Genomic DNA, 10408 nt, shown 5'->3' with positions numbered 1-10408 from the left:
AATCTGTGTCAATAAACAATCTTTTAGAGTTTCTGGGAGTCGATCCATCGCCCTTTCAAAAACGTTTGCTGATGACAGGTATAGGTGGTTAATAAGCTAGAGTAATTAGGAAATACAGTGCCGATTTGTAATGCATGACACAAATTTGAATACATGACACACACCAATTGAACACATGACGCTCGTTTTGAATTCTTTGCTCTAGGAACGAAACACATGGCACAGCGCCATGCAAATAGAAGTCATTGAGAATCCTGGTGTAAGGGTTTGTATCCACATCATAAGAGAAGAACATTTTCTATTTTCGTTTACTTCGTAGACTTGATAGCTGTTATAAAATGCATTAAAAACAATATTTAATGTTAAAACGTCAAACTGTTATCAAAGAGATGATGACCAATGATACTGAACAGAACTTTCTCTAGAGTTGTGTTCGCATATAGAGACAGACTAGCCATGACAGGGGCATAAATAACTTTTGAATCTTAAACCTTAGTTGATTTGACTTGAAACATCGGATCATATTGATTATAGATAAATATTTTACCGTCCGTTTTCTGATACTTTAATTACATCTTACAATAAATTCATAAACTTTGATGATTTAATTATTATATTTCTTAATAATTATTGCATTCGCCTGGCATATAATTTGAAGTTATTACTTTGTGCCTTTCCCGTTTTCTCATTTTGGTACTTTTTCCTTCGAAATCCTTTCCTCTTGCTCTTTTTTCTGAATACTACCTTTGGAAGGATACATATGACAGTTAAGAAAATTATTCATTATTTGTACTGAAACATAAGTCAATTAGTCATACTTTTTACAGCTCACGTTAATATACTGGTAGTTGTTTCAGGTTTTATATAATAAGTTTTTAAGCGAAAAAAGTATATAATATTATTATGTTTATTGTCTTTTTGTGTGTTTGCGTCAGTGATAGTATATTTATTGCACGACATTTAAAAGGACTTACTTAATAATGAAAGTAATTAAAATACTAAGGCTTAATATCATTCGGATTTAGCGTTTGGTTGTTTTTAGTTCTTAGTTTATTTACTTATAAGTAATGAAGCATTTTATTTTATCACCCTCTATCCTATCATTTCTCATCAACAGCTGAAGTACTGTTTAAATATGGATCTTCATCAGATGCTGGTTTTTTTCAAGAAAAATAGAAAACGGAGGTATCATTACCTAAATTTAGGTCAGGATAATGCCTACTATGTTTATTGTAACTCAAAATCCCAAAATATACAAAGATGATGAAATAATCATAGTGTACAATTTCTTTATTGACAATATATATTTTCAGTATTTTTCAAAAGAAAATCAGAATACCAATAAGCACAATTTGCGCAACTTTTCTGGCCAGATTGCTTCTAAATTCCTACGAAGCCGAGTTCATCTATAGTTTACTTCATGTAAGGATTAGATGTTTCTGACAGAAACTATTTCACCAAGAATGTATTGTCAAAAAATCTTAAGAAGTACTTCTCTGTCTAGGAACAATCAGTAAAAAATCGTGTTATAATGGAAAAAAAACTGTGATTTTTATTGCATTATCCACGTATTTTTACCGCATACCATCATAGTACTTGTAAAGTTTGTTTTCCTAAGATATTTAACAGTCAAATTTAGCTGAAATTCCCCATGGATAATTGGCGGGAAAATTTTCCCTACACTTTTCACCATATAAGCAGTCAAAAATATCTACATCATTGATGCTTCAGAATTCATTGAAGTAGATTTCCTGTTGTTTTCTTCGTAATTGAATATATTTGGACAAAAAGGATCAAATAGAGGAAATGGTATGCAACCAATTGGCTGATTCATAAACAATTTGGTACTTATATTTTAGTTTCAAAAGCTTGATCTAGGTGATCGTTTTGTCGTATGCGTTACTTAAATGACCACTAAACAAGGAAAGAAAGGCAGGTGTCTTGAAAAAATAAGGAACTGTTCACTCTACCAGAGCTTCTGAATACTCAACCAGTTTTTTGTATTCCGTGTTAGATTATATGTTCTTGAACGTGTTTTCATTTATGAATTTCCTGCTTCTTTGATACCCCTAATTTTCATTGCGCGTTGACATCTTCGATTTACCTTGCTAAGTGTTATGAACATCTTAACCACCGTATTATTTACACATACTATGAGCATATGCAATAAGCTTTACAATTTTGTTAAGAAAGATGCTCCTCGAAATGTTCTACTAATGGAACGGTCAAGTTGTTAAAGGGCTTTATCTTAAAAATTTAATTATCCCGTAACACACATAATGGTACCTGAGGATACAATCGTGCCAAAATTAAGGGATGTCGTAAATGATTTATATGCTCCATTTTGGGTTATCCTTAATCAAGAGACTATAAAATTAATTTTGGAATGAGAATAATATTAAGATACAAAATATCTCAGTAGTATGACTTGAAAATTTTGAGTTGTCATTTATTTGTGAAACAAACAAAAGATATTTCGATTTCAACATTTTAAACATGCTTGTCTTCACAATCAGACCTGAAGAATGATTTATCACATTTTAAAGTCTTCTGTGATACAGGAATAAACTATGTGAACATGGCAAGAAAAAGGACCATTTACTGCATAAACCAAAATAGAATATCTTCCTTAAACTATTATTTTAAAGGGAAAGACCACCTTTGCATTAAGTTAGGCTCTTATGATAAATCATACCCACGTTAACAAAAATAAATAACCTTTAATGCAAAATGTTCAAGGCTATGCAAAGTTCGACATCCTTGAAATATAAGTGGATAGACGTCTTGCAGAACTCTCCTATCTGAAGAACGAGCATAGCCAGATACTTTTGATTTTTACCGATAGCTTCCGATTGGCTTGTGACGTCACTAAGTCGATTTGGTACTGTTACAAGTACTGCAAATATTATGTAAACAAAGAATATTCCGTAAGTGTTTCTACGATCATGTTTATCTAATCACTAAAACACAATGACTTGTCAAGCTTACGATTGCACGAATGATAAAAGAGAAATGTTCTAAAAGTTTTTTTTTTTTTACATTCTTCGGAAGTAGCCATAAGATTTTCCTTACAAATACTAGTCATCTGGCAGCAAATCCCGTTGTTCGTCAATGAAGTCTGACATTTGCTTCCATGTTGTGCCTCAATTTCTTCTTATTTATTTTGGGTTGAAATTATAGGAAAAGTCCCAAATTTGCGATTTCTTCGGACATTCTAATCAATTACCTATGTACTTTCACTTAACAAACCGACTTCGTGACGTCACAGTTCAACCGATCAGGGTGAAATTCAAATTTCCTAATTATAAATCTTGATTAATTAATTAAGAAAAGGAAATTATTTTGTTCCAATTTAAGTTTCATGAATATTTAACAGATTAGTTTCGTTATTTATGACTTGCACAATAACATGGTCTTCTCCTTTAAATTTGTGTACCTGTTTTACAGTTCTCTACAAGTTACATCTCGAACATCAATTTTCAAATTTATTCGTACATTAGTTACAATGTACCACTGATTGTTCGAATCGTTAAATTTAGAAAATATTCAATATCATTCACAATGATAGATATTTTGTTTCGCTTACTATTTTAATTTTTAATATATATCTCACTTTCAACTGTTGGAAACGCATGAAAACTATTCTTTAACTAGGTTTTTGTACGATTTTCGTGTTGGATGTCTTTGATTTGGAGTTAAAAATCGAAATGTGTATCAAAATAAAAAGAAGGTGTATACAAACTAGAGGCGCCAAAGGGCCTGAATCGCTCACATGATACGATAAGCAACATTCTATTCTTGTAAAAGCAGCAAAATCTTTCTTGAATAAACATTCTCATGCCTATGAAACAATCACATCACTGTCCAGTTTGTGAGAAGATTTTTGAAAGAAATTTAAGTAGGGAAAAAAGCGTCGAAAATGTGCAATTACTCCAATATGGCTGTACAGACTAAAACAATAAATTAACCATAAGTAGCTATCACCATGCAATGTACTTGTACCTATGCCATAATTTTGCTAAACATAAAGGTTTGAAGATATATGCGAAAAAATTTTGTCTGACCCCTTATGTTCTATTTTCAGGAAAAGCGGCCATATTTTTCGACAGATAAAATTAACCACTATTGTTCTATGCAGAATACCATTGGGAACAGTCATACCATTTCATTCTATTTGTCAAGTAGTGTCAGAGGAGAAGATTTTTGAAATTGAATAACTTTTTAACGTGAGCAATCATAATAACTCTGAAGTCATATAGTGTCTAACACATTCCTCTATTTTCGAAACTAACAATTTTAATCAATAATGTCTAACCACTGTCCTATCACAAAATCGATGTCTGAAAACAAGAATTTCATTTTGAATTATTTTCCCTCAAACATATAATGTAGCCAGCTGGGAATTTAGACTAACAAACGTAGACGTGTCGTATTTATGGCATAGTAGCAACTGTAAATAAAACTAAAAACTAAAGAGAATAGAGTGTAACGTCGTCAAATCAAAATAATAAAACGTAGAATAGTTTTTACTTTGAAAACGTAATTGACCATTCAGTTGATTTAAGGGAGAGCTAGCTAAATGGACGTCTACTTTGACGTGCTTCAAATTGAAAGTTTGTGTTGTTTGTACATGCAGGAACAGTATAAATACTATAATTCAACTCCAATCTTAGGGAGAGATAGCTAAATGGGCGTCTACTTTGACGTGCTTCAAATTGAAAGTTTGTGTTGTTTGTACAATTCAACTCCAATCTTATTATTGAAATGTATTATAAATGATACTTTAGACATTTATTTTCAATACTATATCTCAAATCTCGAGATTAGATTTGGGGCGATTGCCTTGCCATTGGACGTTTAAAAAGTGACAAAACAAGAAAATTTACTTTTAACGGCATTTTAGAATTTGCATTACGTCATTAAAAGGGACAAAATAGCCAGTGCTTCATAAAAATCTGCTTTATTCTATACAACATAACCAGTTAACAGCCATTCTCTGTATGCATTTGATATTTTGAATAGGGGATGTGGCATGCATGGTCTCGGATTTTCTTTTAACTTGCAAAAATAGTAAAGACCTATGAGTATATAAGCAGTCGACTTTCTTTTCATTTTTTTTAAACTGATGGTTGCCATGGTAACGTACATCCGCTTTTTCCCGCCCAAAATATTTCACCTGAAAGTTAAGGTATTTTAGCCTTTATTAACTTTAAATTGTTCTATGATATGATCATATTATTTCCTAATTGCTAAACTGTAACGTTTCAAGCATGGATTAAGAACAGACATATTCTCCATCAATAACATATGATAGGTGCATCTTGAGATAAAAAAAAAGTCGGATCTGAGCCATGCGGCAAATATCTCATTTGTGCATTTTTTTTAGATCCGTTTACATTTATGCAGCAGTTTAGCATCTAAGAATGACTACAGAATTGTGATATGATATCTATTCTTCCGCAAAATGCAAAAACATGTTTGGGAACGTTGGTTATATTTGTTTTTGACGCATAACGAAACATATGGAAAACTTGTATAAATGTGTGTTAGAATGAACACATGCATTTGCTTGTCAAGCAAACCACAAAGTTTTAGTGCATGAAAAAAAAAATCAACCCTCCCTCGTCTAGACGAATTTTTGCAGACATTTGTTAAATGTTTGTTTCTTCGAAACATCAGTGTGTCATTTTGCCAAAACAGTGCAATAGTGCAGCGTTGTCAAGGGAAACTAGGATAGAAAAGTGTGAAAAGGTTATTTCTTGATATTTGATTGCGAAATATTTTTTCTTAATTATTTTGCTTTATTTATAAAGAATAATCAAGGGAACCAAGTATATAGCGGTAATAAAAAGAATTAACCCAGGGACAAAGACCAGACATGGAAAGCAGACAAACACAACATTGAACATAAAGTAACTAAAATCATACATACAAAGTAAAATACCAAATATAGCAACTCGAATTCCACTTAAAACTGGGAGCATGGACCAGGTGCGCCGTTAGGGTAAGCATTCTCTGCTTTTATAAAAATACCACCCGAGTTGCTCATAACAAGTCCGGAGTAGACGAAAGAGCAAAGGAAAACTATGGCACTTTGAATAAATCAGTTTTCATGGCGCAGATGGATACACCGTAACGATCCACAAGTTCATGATGAAAATCGTAACACTTTCTTCTCCAGAAGCCTATTTGTTAGAATTCTAGCGCGATACAAAAAGTCTGCGTAGTTTCGGCAAGCTCTGGCATAACGTACGAGTTGTGATATGAACAAGCCATACGCAGGTGATGAAGGGATGTTGCCACAGATGAAAGGAAAGTTGACAATTTTGAATGAAAAGTCATCACGTTTGTCGTAAAGTTTGGTCAATAGATTTCCTTTACCACTGATTTCTAAGTGTAGGTATATATGAATCAGTTGGGTACCCCAACAAATTATTCAAACCAAAGCGTAGATGAGAACCATTATTTTTTTTGGCCAATCAACCTATTTGACCCAAAGTATGATGAACTATTTGCTATACAATACCTTTTGTATGTAGTTTACTCTAAAGTATGCATGTGGAAGAAGCGAGAAAAACATACATGACTTTTTTTTAATATAGACATAACATTCTTGATTTGACAGTAGGGCAGTCAATATGACGTTATATGGACAGGCAGAAATATCGTCAAAATTAACAAAACTCATTTAATAAATTTATATTTATTTATAGTCTTAAAAATACAAAATACGTTTCTAGAATGATAAAGAAAAAATACACTTACAAATAAAATAACCTATGTTGTAACTTACTACATTTACTTTATGAAAAAACTCTTGTTTCACAAACTAAGTAGTCAATTGGTCAATTAAATGGTATGTTACGTGTTAAAATAAAATGATACGTTTTCAGAAAACACCTGGTAAAGACAGGCCTCTGATTTGTTTCAGAGCTCAATTATAACAAGATTCATCGTAAAATGCACTACTTCAATTTAAAAAAATATATTCACTTCTTCTTATGCATGAACAAACAAAGAAAATAAGAATTGAAAAAGAGCAAGTGAACAATTATAATTGGCAAATGCCATAATCAAAAGTAGTATGTCTAGGGTTGAAACTGACTGGACAAACATTCGGTACTACAAGTGTATATCTCCACTTTTTCAAAAGGGCATGAAATTCAGCCAATTCCCCGAATTTTCAAGTCCTTAACTTTTAGTAATCTTTGTAGAAAAATCTGACAACACATGACACATACCCACTCTTTTCCCAACAATATATGCAAATGCCTCAAAACAATAACAGCATTTACAGAATAAGATTAAAATGATTCAAAAAACAAATTATCATGTACACTTTATGTGCCCAGATTTTGTTGAAACAGCATTGAAAATGCAGCAGTTATGTGTTTGAGCTTTCCTAAGCCGATCCTAGTTGATATGCGCCCTCTTTTCGCATGCAGTTGCTGAAGTAAGTTTATTGATTGAAAATACCTAACGCAATATCCACGATCTGAATACGTTTTAATCAATATGTTTTTTGTTCATCTGCTCTGGGAAATATTACATCAAAGTGAGTTCGAGTTAATGCTCGAACCAGTTTCTAAGTAGTCTGGCGTTAGTGCGGCAGCAATGGAAACGACAAATTGAATCATGTGTTCGTAAAAGGCTGCTGACACGGTGACATTTGATTCGATGGCCGTGGTATGAATTTCCTAGCAGGATCTTATATGAAACCAAATTCAGCACAAATATTGGTAACTGTCTGACCTTTTGCAACATTATACTAAAAAATTCAACATGACCGCCGGTTTAAGACGAAAAAAAGGCATACAAATAGGTCAAAATAATATTTGGTTGGAAAATAGGTCACTTCAAGGACTTCTGAACTGACCATATTAAAAATGAAAAAAAATGGTAGGAATAGCCATCGGTCGAAAGATGTTTGAAAAAAATTAACGCATAGTCGTAGGAACAAATTTTCGGATCCCTGTGAAAATGGGGGCCATCTGTGTTAGTGACAAACACAAGATAAGCACTAGTTCGAGATTAACATAAAGTGAAAAACAGGAAAAAAAGAAAGTTTAAAAAATACAATTTACAGTCTCAATAAAACTTTAGATTTCTATAGTCATTCTAATATTCATTTACAAAATTTTATCAGTTGGCGTAGATTAGTAAAACACGTGTTTGGGTACTGCGGAAATGTTTTAAAATTTATCATAAAGTTGTTATATTGTTTACTTAATGAAAATCTATATAAGTAAATGGATATTTATAACTTGTCATCTGAAATGACAGGGTCAAGAATGAAAGTGTAATGTACTGATAACCTATGTATTTTTTTTTCTTTTTCATTTACATTTTTAAAATGAAATCCTTCGCAGGTCACAACTTGAAACGACCGCGGAGGTCAAACCCTGAATAATTGGAACAAGTATGGACACACCTTTCAAACTTTTTGAAATTTTGAAAACAATAAAACATCTGAAACAGGATATGAATTTGACTAGCATCAAGATGGTCAATTTGTTTTACTGAAAACTGTTATACTATACTTTAATAATAATTTCTCTATTCACAAATCGGTATTTTATCTAGATATTTTAACATTTTATGTACTATTCTTGATATTCTTTAGACTTTATCCTTTTGAATCAACATTTCCAATAATTAATCGACTTTTTCATAGTATGTTTGTGTGTGTTGAATACTAGAAAGCTACTGCCATTCTACCTTTGTTTTATTTTTTTTATTTACTTGCTTAGTTTTGTGTATGTTTGTTTATTGTCTGTTTGTTTGGTGTGTGTTTATTTATTTTTTTCATAAGTCTTGTAATTGTGCTCATTTGAAAAAAGTCTATCCCTTCCACCAATCACATCGTTTGATGTTTTGCATTTCTGTATTTGAATTTTACCTACTTATACTTTGCTAGTTCAGAGAAACCTTTCTAAATGTAATGCAGTCATACCATCAAGTATATTACGTCATGCATGTTTATCTTCCCACATTAGTAAGGAGATGCCCACAAAATCAAAGAAAAACTTGAAACCCTGAGATTTATAGGAGGTTTTTGGTCAAAATTACTATATTTTCTGTGAAAAATACTTAAAGTTAAATTTTTACATAGAAATTTTTTTTTTCATTGATATCCCCCACTTCAGACAGTGTCAATGAGGGAGAACCTCCCACATAAACTTTTCCCAAGTGTAAACAGTTACATGTATATTAATGTTTTAGTGAAATAAATCAACTTGACTATCAGGTTGAAGTCATAGTAACTGCAGGACTTTGATTGAACGTAAGACTTGAGATGATATTCCCTAAAGCTTGCATGTTGAAATTATAAATTCTACAATCTCGAGTGGTGTACGAATTTGAACCACTCACCACTAAAGGAATTTTTAGTGATTAATTTGTAAGAATGTAAAAAGTAAGTTATTTGCAAGGTTCATACTATGAAATGCTTAGGGGAAAATAGAACTAACATTACAACTTATGTTATTAATTGTACCATACAGCTATTAAAACAGTCACTGCTTTCATAGTTATTCTGCATTAATGAAAATAGAAAATACATTTCTAATATAGCAGAGTCAAATTAAACATATAATATAACCCATGTTATAATTTTCTACATTGTCATTTAATATATGAAAAAAAATATCATTTCACAAACTTTCTGGTCTATGGAATGGTTTGGCATATGAAAGTGAAACCGGTCAAAATGCACGAAGATGTGGGACTTCAGGAGACTGGTTACTGCTTGATTCTGCGAGCAATATTTGCATGATAGAAGCATTCGTTTCAACCCACGATAGGAGGGTTCGTTTAAAGGAACAATAGAAGGTTTCTTTTTAAAGCACGATACAAGCGTTTGTTAAAATGCACGATATTTAAACTCACGGTAGAAGCTTAATATTTGCTTTTTTCTAATATTATTTGCTTTTATTCAACTATAACTTTTTTGTAATATTTTTGTAAAAATATTTTTTATTATTTTTTGATTATTTTTCATTAATTGTAATTATCATTTTTTTTCATCGTTTGTCTATCGTGCTTTAATTGCACACTTTCAGCTTTCGTTTGAATGTATGCTAAGAGAGTTCATTTCTCGTGTCTTTAAACGCACAATAGGAGCGTTCGTTTATATGCACGATAGGAGCATTTGATTATCGTGTTTGGTGTACGCTTTGTGTGTGTATCCTACGAGCGGGAAACCTCAATTTTACCTTGAAATGATAATGAAAGGATAATCAAGGAAACCAAGATTCTAGCGGAAATAAAAAAAAATGTAATCCAAAAGTAAATGAGCAATTCGGACTCCACTAAAAAACTTCAGTAAATTTAATGAATTTTCAAATCTTTAATAATCAGTAAACACAAGATCTAAAAGCAACACATGAAACATGCCTACTATTGTCAT

Source organism: Perna viridis, chromosome 10 (genome assembly GCF_037379345.1).
Source record: "Perna viridis isolate PV_CMFRI_1.1 ecotype Kerala chromosome 10, ASM3737934v1, whole genome shotgun sequence".
Lineage (NCBI taxonomy): Eukaryota > Metazoa > Mollusca > Bivalvia > Mytilida > Mytilidae > Perna > Perna viridis.
The sequence above is the reverse complement of the archived record's forward strand: the minus strand, read 5'-3'. Positions refer to the sequence as shown.